Genomic DNA, 19,231 nt, shown 5'->3' on the forward strand with positions numbered 1-19,231 from the left:
GGAGAAGGAGGAAGGAGCAGCGGGAAGGAGCGGGAGCAGGGCAGGAGAGGGTGAAGAGAGGCGAGCGGCCGGCGCCGTGATGGGAGCTGAGGCGGGGCTGAGGAGCTCAGCTGCGCGCCCCCTCAGGGCTCGTCTCAGGGCTGCCGTCGGGGCAGATTCCACTCTCTCTGTTATTAGCCGCGATGAGTGAAAGCAAACTCTCCGGCTCGGGAGTTTGTGGGGAATTCAAGGCGTTCCTGCCCTCGTTTCTCGCCCGGGCAGTGCCAGACAGCCTTGTGCTCCTTCTCAGGGGTTTATGGCGGTAGTTCCGGATGGGGGCTCTTGTCGGGTGGCTGGAAACCAGCTTCTAATTTCCATCTGAATCAATAGATGTTTGATGATTTTTTTTTGTTTACTTCCCCTTTCCGTGTATTTACGTATCCAATTCCCACTCATTTGTTGTGTTAGGTTATATAACCCAAACCTTTTCAGCCCTGCATGGTCACGCAAGCAGTTCCCTGGTCATTGGGATGTATGTTCTGTGGAACTCTCCCAGTTTAACTGGTTTTTAACTGCTTTTTCTCCTGAGAAGGCTTGCTGCATGGAGTGTTTCAGACAGCGATGCCTCAAACACAGCACTAATGTTTTCCTGAAGTTACTGGAAATTCCATGACTGGACTCACACTGGTGTTTTTCAGTCACACCATGCTGTCAGTTTCCTGTCACTCTGCAGCTGGTTAGTAAAGCCAAATCCTTCTCCTATTCACTTTTTTCTTGCTAGGACTCCCAATAAAAAGCAAAAACTTTTTTTTATATATATTTCCTGAATGCCTGCAGTTTCAGTTTCATAATATACTATAGTATTTTGTGGGTCATCCCACAAAACTGGCTTTTAGTAGATGCACACTACTTTTTATCCCTTTATTATTCATTGAATATCATGTTTTTAGTTAGATTTTGCTTTGGAAGTTTTTCTGCACAGATATCAAAAGCACAGGCCCAAACTACTTCTGCCATGGCTTATTTCTTAGAACTTGCTGTTCTCTGGTCCTGTGGTAATGCTTTCAAATAGGGAAATTTACTTAAAATCTTTTGGATTTGGGCATGTCAGAGTTCTGGAATTGAGAATGCCTGCTTCCTCCAGCTAGAAGACAGCAGACTCGGTGAGTTTTGCTCTCCATCTGTGAGTTGTGTTCATTTATTATCATTTACCCATTTCTGCTTTCTACCTCCTCTCTTAGGCACCCCTGTCTCTACCTCATGGATTTGCATGTTCGTCCTTACTGAAAATCAGGTAAGTATGCATTTAATCTTGTGTGAGTAGATGTGTTACCTTTATTTTCTCACTCTTGTTTTTACAGTGATCATTTTTTCTTCCTTTTCTTTTTTTCATTTCTTGTAGTTGCAGTACCTTTACAATCTTAGTCTTAGTTTCCTTTCAGGATTCTGACTCTAACTGATTTTTGGCCATATCTGTCCTCAGCTCCTAGGACATACTCGAGTTCCTTTTGAGGTGCTTATCTTGCTGTGGCACATGTGGTCACACACCATCCCAGTGACAATTCCCTTCTGCTGGGGTCATCTGACAAGAATAGTAGCCTAAAGCCTCATCATTTATTTGACAGTCCATTGGCAAAACAAAAGAAACAAAAAATACAGGGGAGAAAACATCTAAAAATGCTTGACACATAGAATTTGCCTAGATTTGCATGAAACAAGACAGAAAAACACAAAATTCTGCTTATTATAAAGACCAGCACTTCCAGCAAAGGAGGTTAAATATAACAGGCTGTTGGTTACAGGACTAGATGTGCTTTGTTCCTTGCTTCTGCTGGAAGAAGGAGCGATGCTTGTGGGATGTGCCGTGTCAGAGAAGACTGGTCACTAAGGAAGGGAAGTGTGGGTAGATGCTGAGCTGGCATGAATGCAGGATAAAAAGGAAACATAGTTCTGTCATTCTGCATTATTCTGGGTTCACTGACCATCTTGTTCTGTCAGAAGCCTCAAGGATGGATTAGGAAGTTTAGTTCTGCATCCCAGGAATCTGTATTTACAGTGGCTCTATATGAATGGGACCGAACATCTCATCCAGATTTGGGTTACAGACATCTGGCAGAACAGAAAAGGAACATTTGACAGGAATGAAGACCAATGAGAAATATTTTTGACCACAAAAACTTTTACTTCTAAGGAGTTGAAATGCAAGATATGAAGCTTCTATGGCAGCACTGGCTGAATAGACTTAATAGGACTTAAAAATATGTAACTAATATAGAGCAAGTGGTATTTTACTACTCACAGTGGGACCAAGGCTCCTAAGAAGAGTATTGTAAGATTCTTCTTAGCCTGTGGCTCAGGCAAAATAAACTTGGACATGATTTTCAGGGTGTAAGTTCCAAAAACATCTTCCCTTGCTTGTGTTTGCGTTGCTTGTTACTGAGAACAGAACCAAGACTGAATCTTTGTTATCTATAAGGCATCAGGTTGTCCTTATCTCTCTGGTCCCTATTCAGATACCAGGGGTCCTACTTTTAGCAGAGCAGGCCAAAGCAAGCCAACTGGGATGTTTCAAGACTATCCTGGTCCCAGTATGTCCGCAGTGATGATGATAAGCAGATCAGAACCCTTTTTTTTTGTAAAAAAATAGAGTCAGCTTTTAATATGCCAGTGTTAATTCACCTGTTAATTTATCTCAGTTACAGAACTGAGAAGGCAGCTGTGATGGCCAAATTTTTCCTTTTATGTGGCCTTTGTGATCTTATTATGAGCAGTAGATGCTGAGGAGGAAAGCAGTGATCTGGCATGATTGACACTGATTTTCTGCCTCAGAGAGCTTCAATGAGAGAAGGCTCAGAACAGCACAAACAGAACGGGGTGAGCAAATTACAGGCATTTTTCTTGCACTTGGAAGATGGAGGCCAGGTCTGTTTTGATTTCCTGTAAGTGATTGATTGTAGGGATGGGCTGACTTTTCTCATCTCTGTAGATAAGCAGTTTTACTCTTCCTGTTCTTTTTCCACTGCTGCCTTTTATCGTGGTAGCAGGAGGTGTTGATAGAGTGATGGGAATGCCAGAAATGTGACAGTCTCTCTCCAGGGAAGCTTGACCCTTCCTCAGCCTGCTTGTCCTCATACTAGTTTTCATAGATTAGATATGAATAATAAAGCAACAGAAGTTGCTGAATGTAGAAACATTTCTATTTTTATTCTAGGAGTTAGAAGCAGGACCTTTCCAGGTGGCATTTGATAAAGATCTGAGTGATAACAGATGGAAACAATGCCACATTCTTATTAAACAACGTTTGCCTTTAACCTACAAGAGACCATTAGACCATTGTCACAAAAATAAAGTCCAGAGACAGTTACACAAGGTGAGTTCAATGTGTTCATTTTGCTATTTTCAGTAAAACACAAAATGTTTGTAAATTTCTCTCCATTTTGCTAAAATATAAGGGGTTTTACATAGTGACATTTAATTTCTACTCTCTCCATTTGCTCAGGTCCTGGCTCATGACAGACTGAGTCAAATCTGATGGTGCTGCAGGGGTGAATAAGGGCACCAAACCAGGACCTGCAGGTTTGCTGTGTGACCTACAGCTCAGCTGGGAGGTTATCAGTAACACAAAGCTACTGGGGATGCTGACCAGCCCTGGAAAGGTCAGTGGCATTTCTACACTCTACCTGAGACTTGAGGTTTAATTTGCCCTTAAAAATCCTCGGGGTTATTCCATGCATGATCAGTCCTGCTCCTACTCTGACATCATCAAGGGCTTTGCTTTCCCATGCTGTCAGTGTGCGAGGAAAAGACCTGGCACTACACATAGCTACATCATGTTCCAGTCCTGTCTTTCCCTTTGATTTATTCTGAGATCTGAACAATTTCTTCTGGCTTTAATGGCTTCATTTCTCCTTTGTAAAACGTGAAGGTGTTTTTATATACTGACCTGATGGTGGTACTGGAGAGATTTGTTAATTGTGAAACATTTCAGCTTTGTAAAGCAGCATGAAAATGATGGAGGGTTTTCTCCTGAACCAGAGAGCCCCAGACTCCAAAGTGGAACTTGACATCAAAAGTTCATAGAGCCAGAATTCTTGCCTTATTCCTTTGAAATACTTATCAGGGTAAGACACAGGGAGCTGAGTTGTTTTTACTCCATAAAAAGCCGTATTTTTTGTTCTCCAATTTGGTCCATATAGCCAAATATCAAACCATTTGAACTGATCTCCTAAGAAACCTGAAAGCTGAAAGGTGAGTTTCATCCTGGCTTGCACTAACAAGTATCTCTGCACATAACTGATTAGCCATGATCCATACACCTCTGGGTCCCTCTCCTTGGCTGCTTCCATGCACCGGTGAGGATGCTGGTGTTACAGAGACCCAGAGCTTTTGCTGCTTCACTCCCTCATTTTCTCTGCACTGTCATTGTGGGAAAGGGGAGGGGCTAGCTGATGCAATTCTCATTTCCTACTGTTTACGGGTCTGTGTTTCTACAACCTATTTTTAAATGTGCAGGAGGGGAATAAATATGGAGACCTGTGTAAATAGCAGTCAATTTCTGGAACACCCAGGCTTCCGCAATGTTTTTCTGTCAGTTGTCTGGTTTTGATTGCAAACTGGTTTCTAGCTGACATCTTTCAATATCCAGAACTTCCAAGTTACACCAGTTTTTCTTTTCCCCTTAAAAAGCTAGTTATATTTGCAAGTACAGCTGCAGTGGATTATGCCTTCAGTATAAAGCTAGATAAAACTCTACTTTTTTGCAATAGCTTCCTAAATCAACACTCTAGGTAGCTGGACTAAGCAGAACATGTGATTTTGTCCTGCTTCTCTAAGGAAATGAATTTATTCATGAAAGCATGAGTCACTGTGCAGGATTCCAAGCCAAACCCATTCCCTTGATGCAACTCTGGAATCTTACTCATTTACTTAGGAACTGCAGGAAGTTGGATGCTCTGATAAATTACATGCACTTAACTTCACAATACTGCCTCCCTTTTGGGGGGAGAGACTTTTCTAGCATTTCAGACCTTGTATATCTGGTTGATGCTCTGCATCTGTGCAGATTATCCATTCTCTCCCATCTGAAAATCACTGTGTCCAAACTTTCATTTCTGTGAATCAGAATTCCAAGTTACATTGCTGGAAAGTCAGCATGCTATGATGAAGAAGTTGCTGGGCCATACCAACCACTGCAGAAAGCTGAGAGTACTTCTCAACATTACAGACACACAGACTTGGTGGAGGAACTTACAGATGATTATATAATAAATGATTATCCCTTCCTTGGAGAAGGAAGACGAAGTTTAACTTGCAGTTCAACAAATGCAGCAATAGAATGGAGATAGGCAGCCAGGTGCTTTCATTTCAGTTCCCACACTTGGGCCACCCCTGAGACTCCTTTAAAAGCTGCAGCTGGGCTAGCTGAGGCCTAAGGTAGCAGGCCTGAGGTGATTTTGGCTTGTGTTGCAGACCTCAACTCTTCTGCTCTTCTCAGAGGGGAAAAATAACTTCACTGTTTCTGCACAAGGTACTCTTTTAAATATTTGCTTTGGTGGTGATAGTGGTTGTTAGCAGCTCTGCAGATGGATACAGAGCCCTTGGCAAAAGACATGATTGTGAAAGGCAGCTACTGTCCTGAGAGGTTACCAGGCAGAGTTTTAAATGCCGTTTATATCCTGTGTACTGCCAGCAGAGTGTAGTGCTGGAGTGGACAGGGAGCTTCCCCCAGTAGAAAGCTCTTGCCTTAACTCTTCAGGTGTTCTGCTACCCAGGGTTTTTAGTTTTGTTCTGTTCAGCTTTATTTTATAAGCACAAGGTAGCCAAGACAAAGACACACACCATTTTCTCAATGACAAGTTCTCTAGCTTGTACTGTTGGGGATTTACACCATCACCTGGGTGGTCTGTAGCTGTGTGGTAGCTGGCCACTCTTGACACTATGGTAGTTGGGCATTCAGTGACCTGTGCTTTTCCCTGGATTGTGGATTGGTGCCTGTCACCTCATCCTACTCACAGCAAAGCTCATGTGAGCCCTGTCGTCGTCTGTATGTTCGAAGTGTGACTTGTCAGGAAGAGAAGAGTGATTTCTTGTCCTTTACAAGAAAGAATTACTTTGTGGTCTTAATTTCCTTACACACCTTTTTAATTTTATATGCCTGTCTTTCTTAATTGAAACCTGATACGTTGTGCCATGACTCAGTACCAAAGGTCTGAACTGTGGCAGTGATTCCAAAGAAAAACAAAGGTGGGGAGAGAGAGGTGCAGCCTTAGCTGCTGTCTTTTGACCCAGCTTCCTTGTGCAGCTGTAGTGAGATCATTAATACGCTTCAGGCAGGCACCAAGCTGAACGTTGCTGTCGGGAGCACAGCTTTGCAGCACAGGCGTTGTAAAGGCACACAGCAGGAAGAGCTCATCGGCTAAAGAGGCAGAATGAACCAGGGAAGTGAAAGTGGACACAGAGCAAAGCAGAATAATTGCCAAATACGGTGCTTGGCTTGGCATGCTGTGTTTTTCAAGAACATTACACAAATACCAGCCCCTATCTCTATTGATTAATTCATGTTTTTTATTTATATGCAGGTTTTAAATAGAAAATGGAAGGTCGATGCTTGCCTATGGACTGCCAATGAGTCGTTTTCTCAGTGCTATGCTAAGTGTGGAGTTTCTCACTTGTGTTCCCTCTGTTCCTGTATTTGGATCAAATTGCACAAATGTTTAGCAAACGTGCAGGGCACAGCCTTATTGTTTTGCAAACTGTGGTGAGTCTTGTTTAAGGAGGTGGATATTACCACAGGGAGGAAGCATATGACTTCTGGCTGCTGTGGGGGAAATCCTGATACTTACAGACCCTGGTGGTTCTCTAACTTGGGCACTGTAATAAGAGGAGCAGCATGCCTGTGTCCTGGGTACTAAATGCAAGGTACACCATTTCTCACTGGCCACCTCAACGCTGTGTTGTTTTTCTCATGGCTCTATGCAAAATCAGTTGTATCCCTAAACCTTATGCAGTTGTGGCCTTAAGAGGCAGTATCTCAGTTCATGAACCCTTTAAAAGATGCCAATGTGATGGAAATGTGAGATGCTGGGATATAGTGCCATGTGTTCTCTGTGTGTGTATGCACATATGCACAGAGCTGGATTTCTGGAGGCTGGGTCTCCTGAGCAGTTCACTCCCCATATATTCTCCACATCCTTTTTGCCAGTTGTATAGCATTTCTGCTTTATCCATTCTGTAGGCTGTGTGTTTGTGTGGTATTTAATGCTGTGATGTCAGAAGGGAAAAGATACCTGCATGCTTTATCTTTTGCTCCCTGTGTGAGGGCAAACAGTGTTTGAAGTGCCAATAGGGCCGGGCAGTCCCCTAGATCAGTATTAACTCCCTGCCACATGAGGAGCCTTTGGGCAGCTGATGGGGCACTGGGGCTCACCCACTGCTTCACTCTTGGCCTCTGGACTGAAGTGTTTGCAGTCTGGGCAGTGCCAGTTTGGAAAAATGTCAGCATTAGAATTTGAGAGTCACAGGACAGACTAGAGCCCAGGTTTCTGACTGCTGGGATGTGATGTGGTGTATTCGTGTGCTCTGACAGATGGAGCTAGGACTGTTGCTTTTTTTATGGAGTATCCTTCTGTGCACGTGTTTGGCTGATAACCCAGTGTTCCTTAATTTTTAATATCATAAACCCGTTGGGGGCACATATTTTGAAAAGAAATCTGTTTCACTCTGAATCTTTTGGAGCTTGTTCTTCTCCAGGTTTGGGCTTGAAAAATGAAGTCAGTTGAAGGCTGAGGGTACTCAATAACTTTTGGGAAATTCTGCATTAAGGATATGTCTTTATTATTCTGTTTGTATGTTTAGGTGTAATGTTGAGCATAAATTCCTTGGGCAATAATCTCGGGCTCACAGCCCCTTTTAAAATGTGTTCCCTTGCAAACAGCACCTGGAGATTTGGAGTCAGTAGTGTGTTAGGTTATGGAGAGAATAAAAATTTTTAAAAAAATAATCTCTGCAACATTTCATATCTCTTAGGCAAAAGTTACTGAGGGCCAAGTTAGTTCAGTGCATGACCCCTGTAAGAGTTCTTAGGCATATAAGAGCAGCCAAAAATAGCTCCTTGGAAGGTCAGGGAAGGCATCTTTTCTGTGTGTGGGTAGCTTTACATTTCCATCCTGAAACATCTATATGCCTTAAGGTAAGCAAGAAAGAAGGGATGGAAAGAAAATGGAACATCAGAATAGGCTTGGAGGGCAGCCAGAGCCTGTGTAATGTGTTCCTGTGTTCATGAGGCACTGCCAGCCTTGGAGGTTGTTTTGTACATGAAATGGGGAAAGCCTGCATTAACTTTGAAACCGTGTTTCAGATAAGAGTGGCCAAATAAAGGTTGGATTCAGCCTGTTCAATAGGTGAACAACAGCAAGAGGGATCCTTATGTTTTAAAATGGAGTCATAGGCTCACATCCAAGTGGTTTTAAGCTTCTGACTGTCTGGAGCCTGAAAGAAATTTCAGCTTGTCAGACTGAGTGCTCTCTTTGGTCTGATGTCTGCATGCTGAGACAGAGTTTACGAGAAGCTTTTATAGCAAATCCCAAAGTCAGAGTCACCGCAGAACACTTTAATTATTGAATAGGCAAGGGCTAATGTGAGAGGGAAAGGTTCTGTGGGTCTCTGCATAGTAATCTCCTCCCCCGCCCCTTCCTGCCCAAATCCTCTTGGTTAATCAGGTTATGTTTGCCCTATTTCTCTCGGGGAGCATGCAGAATGCAGTGTTGCTACAAATGGAGGAAGGGAACGGAAGGAGAAGGGCGTGCAGGAAGCTGGAGCAGGTAGAGGGTGCTTCAGAAATGAAAGCTTCACTCTGGCAGGGTTCCCGGGGTGCCAGCAGGGCGCCTTCAGGCGGTGGCATGTCTCTGTGAGCTGTCACACTTGCTGACATGCATGGTCCCACATCCCACGCCATGTGCCAAAGGACAGTGAAGGGGAACCTGTCTGCCTGCGTTCAACCTGGAGGCATTGGTGGTTTCCATGGCCAACAGCTCCCTTCCCAAGCACCCACCACAGCCCATTTCAGCTGAGAGCCCCTGGGAGGGGGGAGTTGATGCCCCTGAAAGGGAGTAGCTGGTGTTCCTGGGGAGCTCGGGCTGCCTGCCATTAGCCTGAAGTGCAGTGGTTAATTCTGGGGGCACAGCGTGTGCTGCATGCTTCTGTGCTGTCACACAGCCTTTAATTCTTGCTGCACTCATCCCCTTGGGCATGTGGCTGCAAGCCACAAGAAAAAAGCTTAGATGAACCCACCAAAGTAAAATGCAGCTATGAGAAGCAGGGAGCCAGCAAAGATACAGACAGCACTCCAGCCAACCTCTGTGCTGCTGAATCTAAGTTTCCTTTAAATCTGGTGTTCCTGGAGTTTAGCTCTGAGTGTGCTGTGATTAGGGTGGTTCTTCATATAGATTCGTGCCTCAGAAATGCTCTTACCTGCAATATCTGACTGGGAGACTGAGGTCCAAAGCTCTTCTGTGACTTGTCTAAACCCAAAGCTTGCAGCTGAAACTGTTCCAAAAATATGCAGAATTGCTTGTTCTGAAGTCTGGGTCTGATCAGCCTTAGGAGAACTGGGTAAATCTTGATGGGAGAATTAATTACGGTGACTTGTGTGATTTTGGGTCTGTGGCAAATAATTTAGAAGGATGTAGATCTGCAGGTCTGTGTGTGTGTTCTGTGTCTTGAGGTGAATTTATCCAAAAGCTCAAAACCAAACCCATCTAGACCAAATGACAAAGCTCCAGGGAGTTTATATGTAACCCTCTGATCCTGGCTCAGGATCAACTGAATATCAGACCATGCTTGCATTTCACGTGTGTGCCAGGAAGTGCCAAGCCACGCAAACATTGCCTAATTCAGTTTTGATAAGAAAACATGTGTGCTAATGTCTTAACAAACAATTCGATGGGTGAGGGTATGGGTGTTAATGTCTTTGAAATGGGTCTTAATGTCTCTACCACCTTGAAGCCTTTGTTACAGAACCCAGACAGTTCAACTCCTGAAATAGACAAATGGGTCTGCACAAGCCTGGGTTTCTGGACTTTGGAGGGGAAATTACAGGTTCAAGGGGGATATATGGGGTAGGCGGTGGGGGAAGGCTGTACCTTCCCTGTACCTCAGCCCGTGGGGAAAGGAAGAGGGCACCATGCCCTCCAAAACCTGGAGAGAGAAAACCCTACTGAAATATGCCCCAGTGGATACTCTCTCCCTTTATTCGAATGAAGTTGCAGGACTCCTTTGTCTCCTTTATGGACTCTGGCTTTTTACAGGGTGATTATTGTGCACAGCTACAAGGAATTTTTTCCTTCCTTTTAATAAATTCTGTCTGTAATGGGCTGAATTTTCACTTTTCTTTTATAAGAACTTCCCTACAGATGACATGGAGCTGTGTGGGAACCAATGAAAGTTTTCAAATTGCTCCCACAATTGCTTCTATTGTCAGTTTTTTCATGTTGGTAATTTGTGTTTTCATTGCAAGTGATCAAATATTAGTCAAATCATTTTATATATCGTTAAGTTGGTTTTTTGCCAAGCTTGTTTTGTCTTTTTACTGAAAATAAAAAAATGGTGCAGCCTGCAAAAGGCTTTGTGGATGTAAAATTTGTCTCAACCGATTTTATCTTGGAGGTTGGTACAAGAATTTATACATATTTGAAATCATGCAAGTATGTATTAAGCTTCCCAGTTCTACCTTGGAAGACTATAAAATTATTATAATTTGGCTGAAGTTTTCAGAGTTATTAATTAGTGAGCTAAAGAATCTTAACAGAACACAAGAAACATTACATGAAAAAGGGTTGTCCCCCTTCCTAAACCAGGAGAGACAGCTATGAACTGCAAAAAGAACATGAATAAAATACAAAAAGCCTTCTACCAACTCTCAAGCCAACCAAACACTCCAGCATCTCTGATGTGCTGTTGAATTTCCTGCTCTGAGTCTTAGAAGAGAATTTTAATTTTACCTCTCTTTTTGGATTATGCTAATTAGTGTGGTAACCCTAGCATTCTCTGTACCACACATGCTTCTTAGTTATGGGTGCAGAGTGTGATGAGGGCAATTTGCTCACTAAAATTCAAAAGAAAGAAGAGCTATTTGGAATAATAAACTAAATTTGAAAAGGAATTAATTTCATTTTAAATCCCATCACTAATAAAGTCACAGTTCTTGTTTTGGGTCAAAATTAAGTTACAACAGTGCTATAAACTATTCCCTGAAAAATAGAACATAGTCCTGATGTAAAGATGTGTTTGCATGGGAACCTTTTGTATGAAGATGTTTCTATACTTTGTAAATTTGGTATGGTAAAAAATAAATTTAATAATTAATTAAAAAATAGTTAAGTATAGAATTACACAGTGGAATAAGAATATTACCTATAAAATTCTTCCAATTATTTGTGGGTGCAGGCAAGAGAAAAACCTATTTTAAAGCCTTTGAAGTATGTAAACACACACCCTCAACAAACCCATTCACATTTGTACTCAAGGGCTCAGCAGCCCATGTACTTTTCATGTTTCCCCTTTAATATAAAGGGAAGGAAAGGGAAAGAGTTAAGGGAAAGACCTGAGGGAAAGTCCTGCCTGCTCATGGGTTCTGTTGTGCCAGCTCCCTCCTCAGTGCTGTAACCTTGGCCTGAATTTCCTTGTTGAATGCTATACTGTTGATCATAAATTCTTCAGATTTTTCAAGGAACTTGGGCCTGTTCCACCAAAGGAAGACACCTTCCCAGAGCTACAGTTCCTGGAGGGACATGCAGGGCTGGATGATGTGGCTGTCAGCTTCAAAAAGATAATTCTGGAACTTGCCGAGCTCCTCAGATCTGTTCAGCCAGGACCCCAGGGACATGATCTTTGGACACAGTTCCAGTTTGGCCCTTTCATTTTTGCTGTTTCCCGGGAATGTCCCAAACTGGGGAGCATAAGCATGTTCACAGTGCATGATGATAAACTGCTCATTGAATTTGGAAGAGCATGGGAGCTGCTGATGGGTTTGCTGCACGTGGTATGGAAATAGGAGGAGCGCTGGGGCCTGCCATTTCTGTTCGCCATTGGAATAGGCTGGCTGGGCACAGTGCTGCAGGAAAGGGTGACCAACCTGCAGCCACTCGCTCACAGCAAGAGCCTCAAAGCCACGTGTGGTCCTGGACCTCAGATCCGCTTCTCCGTGCCAGAGAAGTGCCCTGGAGCATGGAATCAGTCCCTTCACTGCCATGGACTGACACTGATGCACCTTCCCTTTCAATACCCTGAGCAGCCCAAGCTGCAGTCAGGAGCTCCTTGATGCGAGTCTGCCCACTGGCAGCTTGCATTTTACAGAGCCAGCCATCCCTGTTGTGTAACTTGTCACTACCAGCTTGCACCAGTTTGATGAGGCTTTCCTGAAGAATATGAAACCTCTTCCTATACTTGTGAATTCTCATCCACTGGGGGTGTTGGGCTTTTTCAAAGCCCTTTTTTTTGGCCCTGGCCTGCTAGTCAGTAGTGAAGGGCCTTGTATCAATGATGCAGCCACACTTGCCATGCCAGAGCGTGGCGTTCAGAAGCTACTTGCATTCTTTGCACCATTGCCCGTTCATGCTTGTAGGAGGTTGGCTGCTCCTCATCATGACTGCCCCATTCCTCTCATGGTAATAGCTGAGCACTGGGAAGCAGCTGCTGTGGTGAAACATCGCAGCTTTGTGAAGCACTTCATCATTGATGGCTTTGGGGACAACAACAACCAGAAGGTAGGAGGGACAGAGAGAGAAATCCTCACTTATGCAGCTTAGATGCCATTTATGAGTCATTGAACTGAGGAACTCAAACTCTTGTTCAAGCAGAAAGGAGCACCAGCCATCTTCCATGATCTCAAATGTGGGGCGCTGGAAGAGGGAATACGTGAGAGTCACTGAACCTGGGCTGGAAAGTGCCTCAGTGGAGTTCACGATGTTCAAACACTCCTCTGTCCCAGGTATGTCCAGCTGAATAATGTGCAGATCTTCACATTTGATAACAATGGTACCTGATGAGCACGCGACCCTTTTGTCGATGGAATCAATGTTGGAGTGCAGCAGTGTCAGAGACCGAAATGTTCTATTTGATGGCTTAAACATTGTCATAAAAGACCTTTGTCCATTTTGGCAAAAGTGTATAAAGCCAACAAAGCTGCACCGAAGCCCGCTGCACCCTGAATGGGCCCCTGGGCTGAGGCCCTGGACTGTAAGTTGGTTTGATGCAACTGACTCAGAGTCTTGTAAGAGACAGTGTCAAACTTGCCCCCCCCCCCCCCTTGGGGGAGGTACCTAGGCATTCCCACCTGACCCAAAGAGATCTTTACCCACTGAATTCTATGCTTTTCAGCAAGGCACCCGCACCACCAAGTAGCCCAAATGGAGGGGAGCAATGAGATGTCATTGGGACCCAGGGAGGGGTGATGTGTTTCTACTTAATCTGTCTCTGTCACTACCCCTGTTACCACTACCTCTTTCTTTCTCCTTGTTTCTCTTTTACCAGAAAATTGATATATTTTATCAACATTTAACCTCGTTTGGTTTTAATCTTGCTTCTGGGAATAATCAAATCTTCGAGTTTGACCTGCCTTATTCACAGAGAGTTTTCTTTGCTCTTCTGTGATTGGGGCAGATCATAATAAGCAGCCACATAACAAGCTCCTCATTGTTCTCCTGCTACCGGGAGAAGAAGATGAGGTGAAACAGGTGGTGCAGCACTATGTCATCAGCTCGGGGGTTCTTGATCAGTTCAGTAAATTCCATGCCAGAAGGGAAAGCGGGAAAACTCACTGGGAAAATGGGGCACCTCAGGAATACCAGCTGGGATCGGGTGGGAAAGCTGGGGAGGGCAGGTGGGGGCATAACTCAGGGTGGTGGAGGCTCCCTGGGGGCAGAGGACCATAGGGAGAGGTTACAGAGGGATTTGGGGGGCTGGAAACCTTCCAGGGATTATGGATAGTTTGGGAATTCAGTGAGTCCTCCACACCTTCTGGCACCCTTGGAGTTCAGGTCAAGTAGAAAGGAAACACCTTTCAAAGTTGGTATTAGAACCTAAGATGCCATGGATATGGCTATTGCCATTAGCTTTAACCCAAGTAAGAACCAAACCCTGAGGAGTTTTAAATTACTCCCCTTTGAACTGATGCTTGGGATTCCTTACCCTGGTTATTCTCAACGTAGCAGGGAGGTGAAAATGTATATTTAAACCAGTATGTGGCCAGGATACTGTGTCTTGTGAAATCTGACAGGAAGCCCAGTTAGCAGAGACCCTGCCTCTGGACTTTGCTGTTCATAGCATCCAACCAGCACAACGGGGTAACTGCAAAAGTGGATCAGATCAGTAGACATGGATCATCTAGAAGGACCTCTAGTGATTAGTGGGCCAATATGAACTGTCATTGTCTACTTTATGCTGAGTTGTTTCTCTGTATTTACTTGCCACGTCTGGTGCAGAGGCCAGACGTGGAACAGTTGGGAGGGGGTTGTCCAAATGTTAGTTTTTAGATCATGCTGGGTGGTTAAAAAATTAAGTTAATGATAACTAAGGTTTGTAAAGACAAATTGAGAAAGAAGAGGAGGGATTGATAGAAAAAGATATATGCTAATGTCTTTACCAACAGTTCGATGTGTGAGGGTATGGGTGTTAATGTCTTTGGAATGTCTCTAATGTCTCTACCACCTTCAAGCCACAGGTTTGTTACAGAACCCAGACAGTTTGACTCCCGAAATAGACAAATGGGTCTGCACAAGCCTGAGTTTCCGAACTTTGGGGTAAAATAGTAGTTTCAAGGGGAATATATGGGTTAGGTGTTGCGGGAAGGCTGTACCTTCCCTGTACCTCAGCCAGTGGGGAAAGGAAGAGGGCACCGCGCGGCCGGGAGTTCAGCATAGAAGGAGGCTGTGCCCTGTGAAACCTGGAGAGAGAAAACCCCAGGGGAATATGCCCCAGTGGATACTTTCTCCCTTTACTGGAATGAAGTTGCAGGACTCCTGTCTCCTTTATGGACTCTGGCTTTTTACAGGGTGATTATTCTGCACGTTTTGTGTGCTGACTTCTTTGCTTGGACTGTAATGCACTGTTCCTTTGAGAGACATGGATTAGAAGAGGTTTTTAGCACCCCTCTTTGTTCACAGCATGTATCAGAAACATTTCTGTAGCTCAAAACCAGGTGAGTGCTCTAAGGCATTCTTCCAAAAGCATAAACATGGGCAAATGCAGACCTGAGCCAGTAAATCCTGGAGCTATGACAAGTTCACATGATTTCACATGTTCCCCAGCACAGAGCAACGCCAACTGGGTGGCCACAGACGCCACAAGAATGAAGACGGGCAGGAAATGAACATCCAGAAGCCATTCCTTGGCAGAAGAGAGCTGTGGGGAAAGCAAGGCGTAGCAGCCCTGAGCTGTGGCAGAGACAGGCCTTGCAGGTGCCTTCAAGCCGTGTAGGGATCCCGGCTGCCGTGTTGCCGTGATGCAGGGCCGGTGGAAGCATGTCCTGGGGCGTCCAGAACTTGTCGATGCCCCAATGGCCGTGGGCTGGTTGCTCATTGCTGCAGGACCAGCCACCAGCTCTGGTGGCTTTGCTGTGCTTGGGCATCCTCTGTGCAGCCCTTTTCCGCAGCTCTGCGGAGAAACTCGGCCGTGCTGCGGCCGCACAGCGCTGCAGTTCGGGTTCGCTGCAGCATCCCCGGCCCGCAGGAGCGGCACGGAGCGAGGGGGGAGCGCTGGGCCGCCGTGAGCGGCACTGGGCAGGAGCCTGCCTCGGCAGCCTGTGCGTGGGAGGGCTGCTGGAGCAGATGGCTGGCATTCCCAGAGCTGCGGGGCTGCTGGTTTTCTGCGTGGAGGAGGAGGATGGTCGCAGTGTGGCAGCCTGCAGGCTCACCCGAACGTGCAGGAGGCTGTGTCTGACTTGAAGGCTGAACAACAGCCTGATCCAAAGAGCACATCTCATAAATTGTTTTCAGGTTGACAGGAGGCTTTTTCTACTCCTCTTTGATACCGTCAGGTAAAAAGCTGTCGATTGCACAAATATATACCTAAATCTCCTTTTCTCCCCTACCTCCCCAACTAGGCTGCCAGAATTACCTGACTTGCCTAAAAAAATCAGAATTTACCATCTGGTGTGCTTCTGATTGACTTTCTGTCTTCCAAAACCTTTGGAATTTCTTTTCCAAGATTCTTTTTTATAAGTGAGGAACTGTTTGTTTGTTAACCAAGTGCCAGGACTCCAGAAAGCAGAGCTGTAAGGAAAGCTGCAGTAGTGGCTCAGCCCTGGTAGCACTGAAAGGAAGCAGAGAGGAAAAAGCCTGCTCTGAGAGAGTGAGGCAGGAGACAGGGCTGAAACAGTGGCTCCATTGTTTGACTTCTACTGGAGCCCCATCTATGGATGTGGCTGCATGTCCCAGGGAGCTGTGCATTACAAATACATAGTTCATGGTGTGCACAGCAATCAAATCACAAGATAATTATTTAATAGAGGCATGCAAGTAGTAGAGGTTGTTAAATAGGTTTAAAAAAATCAACACTCAAAGTTCAAAACTCTGCTTGTATGATCTGGTTTTAGGTGAGAAAGAAATAGGAAGTTTAGAGATGAGGAAATCAGTATCTTGCTGGTAATGGTGTTGATAGGGGCTGTGGCTTTACTGACTTCTGTTCCCAAACAGTGAAGTTTTTAACCACTTAAAACATTAGGTATCCAATGCATTGAAGGTCTGATTTTGCAGAAAGTACTGGTGCAAAACATCCATTAAAGTCAGGGCACTAAGAAAAAATACAAATCTTTAGGAACATTGAAAAAACAGTATGGGATGAATTTGGCCCACAGGGTTCTTCACAAGAACTTCTGAAGTTCTCCCTTGGCTAATAAAAATAGAATGATTTTAATCTAAAATTTCTCATAATTTCCATGCTGTTCTGCCAAACATAAGACATGGAATTTGAAGAGTATGGAATAAAATGTTAGGATTTTAAAATGTAACATATATTTACATGTCAGTTCTTCTGTGCAGTTACATATATCCTGCAGAGATCACATTCTTGGGCATTGGATACTTCATGTCTGGAAAACCAGTACTTCCTCTAAATACAGCCTTTTTAAGCTGTGGCACAGTTTCTCTGAAGTTTTTTGTCCCCAGATTGACTTAATCTGTCTGGAAACCTTGAGCAGAGTGATAAGCTCTTCATTTCATATGAAATCTTGAATGCAGGTGTGTGATGAAGTTGATAGATGCTTAATATTGGCCAATATATTAAATAGTTTGTTGCTTTTCTAGTATTTATAAAGCAGTAGCTTGCCTGTGATAAAGCAGATTTGAGAAACTCTCTGTCAAGTGGAGACAAGTTTCTTTTCTTATGACTTCTGTCCTTTTGAGAGACGATTGAACACCTAGTTTCTCTGAAATAGGTATAATCACTGCTCTCTCCTTTTGACTAAGAAATTTGGAAAACAAAACCTGTTTTCCAGGAAGTATTGATGACCTGCCCAAGTTACCCGAAAATGCCTGTAATTGCAACCTTGTAACTGGACTAAAATGTCATTAAAGGCCTGCTGTAAAAATGGTTGTGCAAGGCCTTCAGTAGAAAAATTAGTTTGAACTTTGTGCTTGTCCCGTTTCCTGATTTAATGTAACTTGCTATTATTACATGTGAGTAATGGGGAGGAAAAAACCAATGTACCCAAAAGTAAGGTCAACCATTGGACTCTGGACTGCTTGATGTAGTGTTTCCAAAGATGTAAAAAAATACTTCAGGGTTAGAGATTTGCCTTTGCAATTCTTCTGTGAACTGCATGCACCTAAAGAGCCTGAGGGCTGGCCTGGGAGATGATCAGAAATGTTACTGTCCACTTCCACCAGGACTCCTTCCATAGTCAACCAAGAGAAGTCATTCCATGGATTCATCCTTGGAAAGAGCTGAAAATGGTCTCTCTTTTCCTTAGGTGGGTTTTCAACCACTGTGGTTTGGAGACCCTTGGAGATGTGTGCGTGGATCCTTGCAAATAGAAGATAAGCTTGCTTGACCTGAGAATTCTTGCACATCTCTTGCAATTAACCTGTGGACCTTCAGCAGCCACAGACATGACTGATGAAATCCATGGTTTTATCTTCCCTGAGAGTAAGAAGTTGGTGAGCTGAAGTTAGCCCTTACCAGTATCCTTCCTGCTTCTCATCCACTCTGTCTTCTACTGGCTGCCCTTATATATGATGTTGGAAGTCAGGAACAGATTAAACAAAATAGCCAGTTCTTCTGGGACATCTTGCTGAAAAACAGACCTCTGTCTGTGACCTAGATCCAGTGAAGTTTTGAATTATTTAGATCACATCTTGCAGATGATGCAGGAAACTTGGGTTAGGGAGAATGCTCTTTTAGGTTGAATTAAGTAATTGTCTTTTCTGTAGAAAGTTTGATGCTGACTAGGGTCAGCTGAAGGGCTGTCTACGACCAGTGGTACTGCCTTTTTGATTACATAAATGTTCTTAACAATTGATGGTAACCTTGGGAAATGACACACCCCAAATGTTGTCCCTGATCAGTTTTTTCCCTCATGCTGTTGTTTGGCAGATGCAGATTTCAAAACAGCTGTACAGGCTGGGTGTGCAGCTGCCAAGGTTTGGGTCCTGTGCTGCCCAGCTGCTCTCTTGCCAAGCAATGTCAGCAGGGATGGCCCCAGGGCTGGATTTTTAAGGTTCCAGTAAGAATTTTAATCCTACTGCATCCAGTGGGAGTTAGATGCACAAAAACTTGCTTATAAATTGTACCAGGGAGGTGGGGAAGCTGCAGACAGAGCTTGGGGCTCTGGCTCACAGCGCTGCTGTCTGGAGATGCCATATGGCTCTCACTGCACCAGGATCTGTAGTGCTCCTGCAAGGCACACACTGCTGCAGCAGGGCATTTCACCCAGCCCTTTAAAAGTGACAGAGCTATCACCGTGTTAGCTGAAAGTGAGTAATGTGAACTATTTATCCAGTTTATTAGTGTGAGCTATTGCAGCTAGTCCAGTGCTTCCTGGTGCAGCTGTAGGAAAAAGTTTGGGCAGGAACTTGCCCTGCTGCTGCAGGGAAAAGAAAACAAATGTAATAGAGCTGTGAAGCCTTGGAGTTTGGAGCCTGGCTTTTGAGATTAACCTTTAAATGAATCAAAGGCATTTCTTGTCTGGCAGTGAGATTTGCATAGAACTGTGAGCAGCTGCGTCTGCCTTAACAACCTGTGTGCCATAAAGGGGGTTGGA

General features: G+C 44.3%; 1 long non-coding RNA gene and 1 pseudogene across 1 annotated transcript; one reads left to right on the plus strand and one right to left on the minus strand.

Moving 5' to 3' along the window:
- Positions 1 to 5: 5 nt before the first annotated feature.
- LOC116445044 lies at positions 6 to 10,908 on the plus strand. Its single transcript, XR_004240629.1, has 5 exons — positions 6 to 1,142; positions 1,221 to 1,273; positions 3,191 to 3,349; positions 3,479 to 3,635; positions 6,558 to 10,908. It is a non-coding gene; the product is annotated as an uncharacterized LOC116445044 (long non-coding RNA).
- A 691-nt stretch (positions 10,909 to 11,599) lies between these two features.
- LOC116445985 lies at positions 11,600 to 13,766 on the minus strand (annotated as a pseudogene).
- Positions 13,767 to 19,231: the final 5,465 nt, after the last annotated feature.

The sequence above is a fragment of the Corvus moneduloides genome, chromosome 6 (genome assembly GCF_009650955.1).
Source record: "Corvus moneduloides isolate bCorMon1 chromosome 6, bCorMon1.pri, whole genome shotgun sequence".
NCBI lineage: Eukaryota > Metazoa > Chordata > Aves > Passeriformes > Corvidae > Corvus > Corvus moneduloides.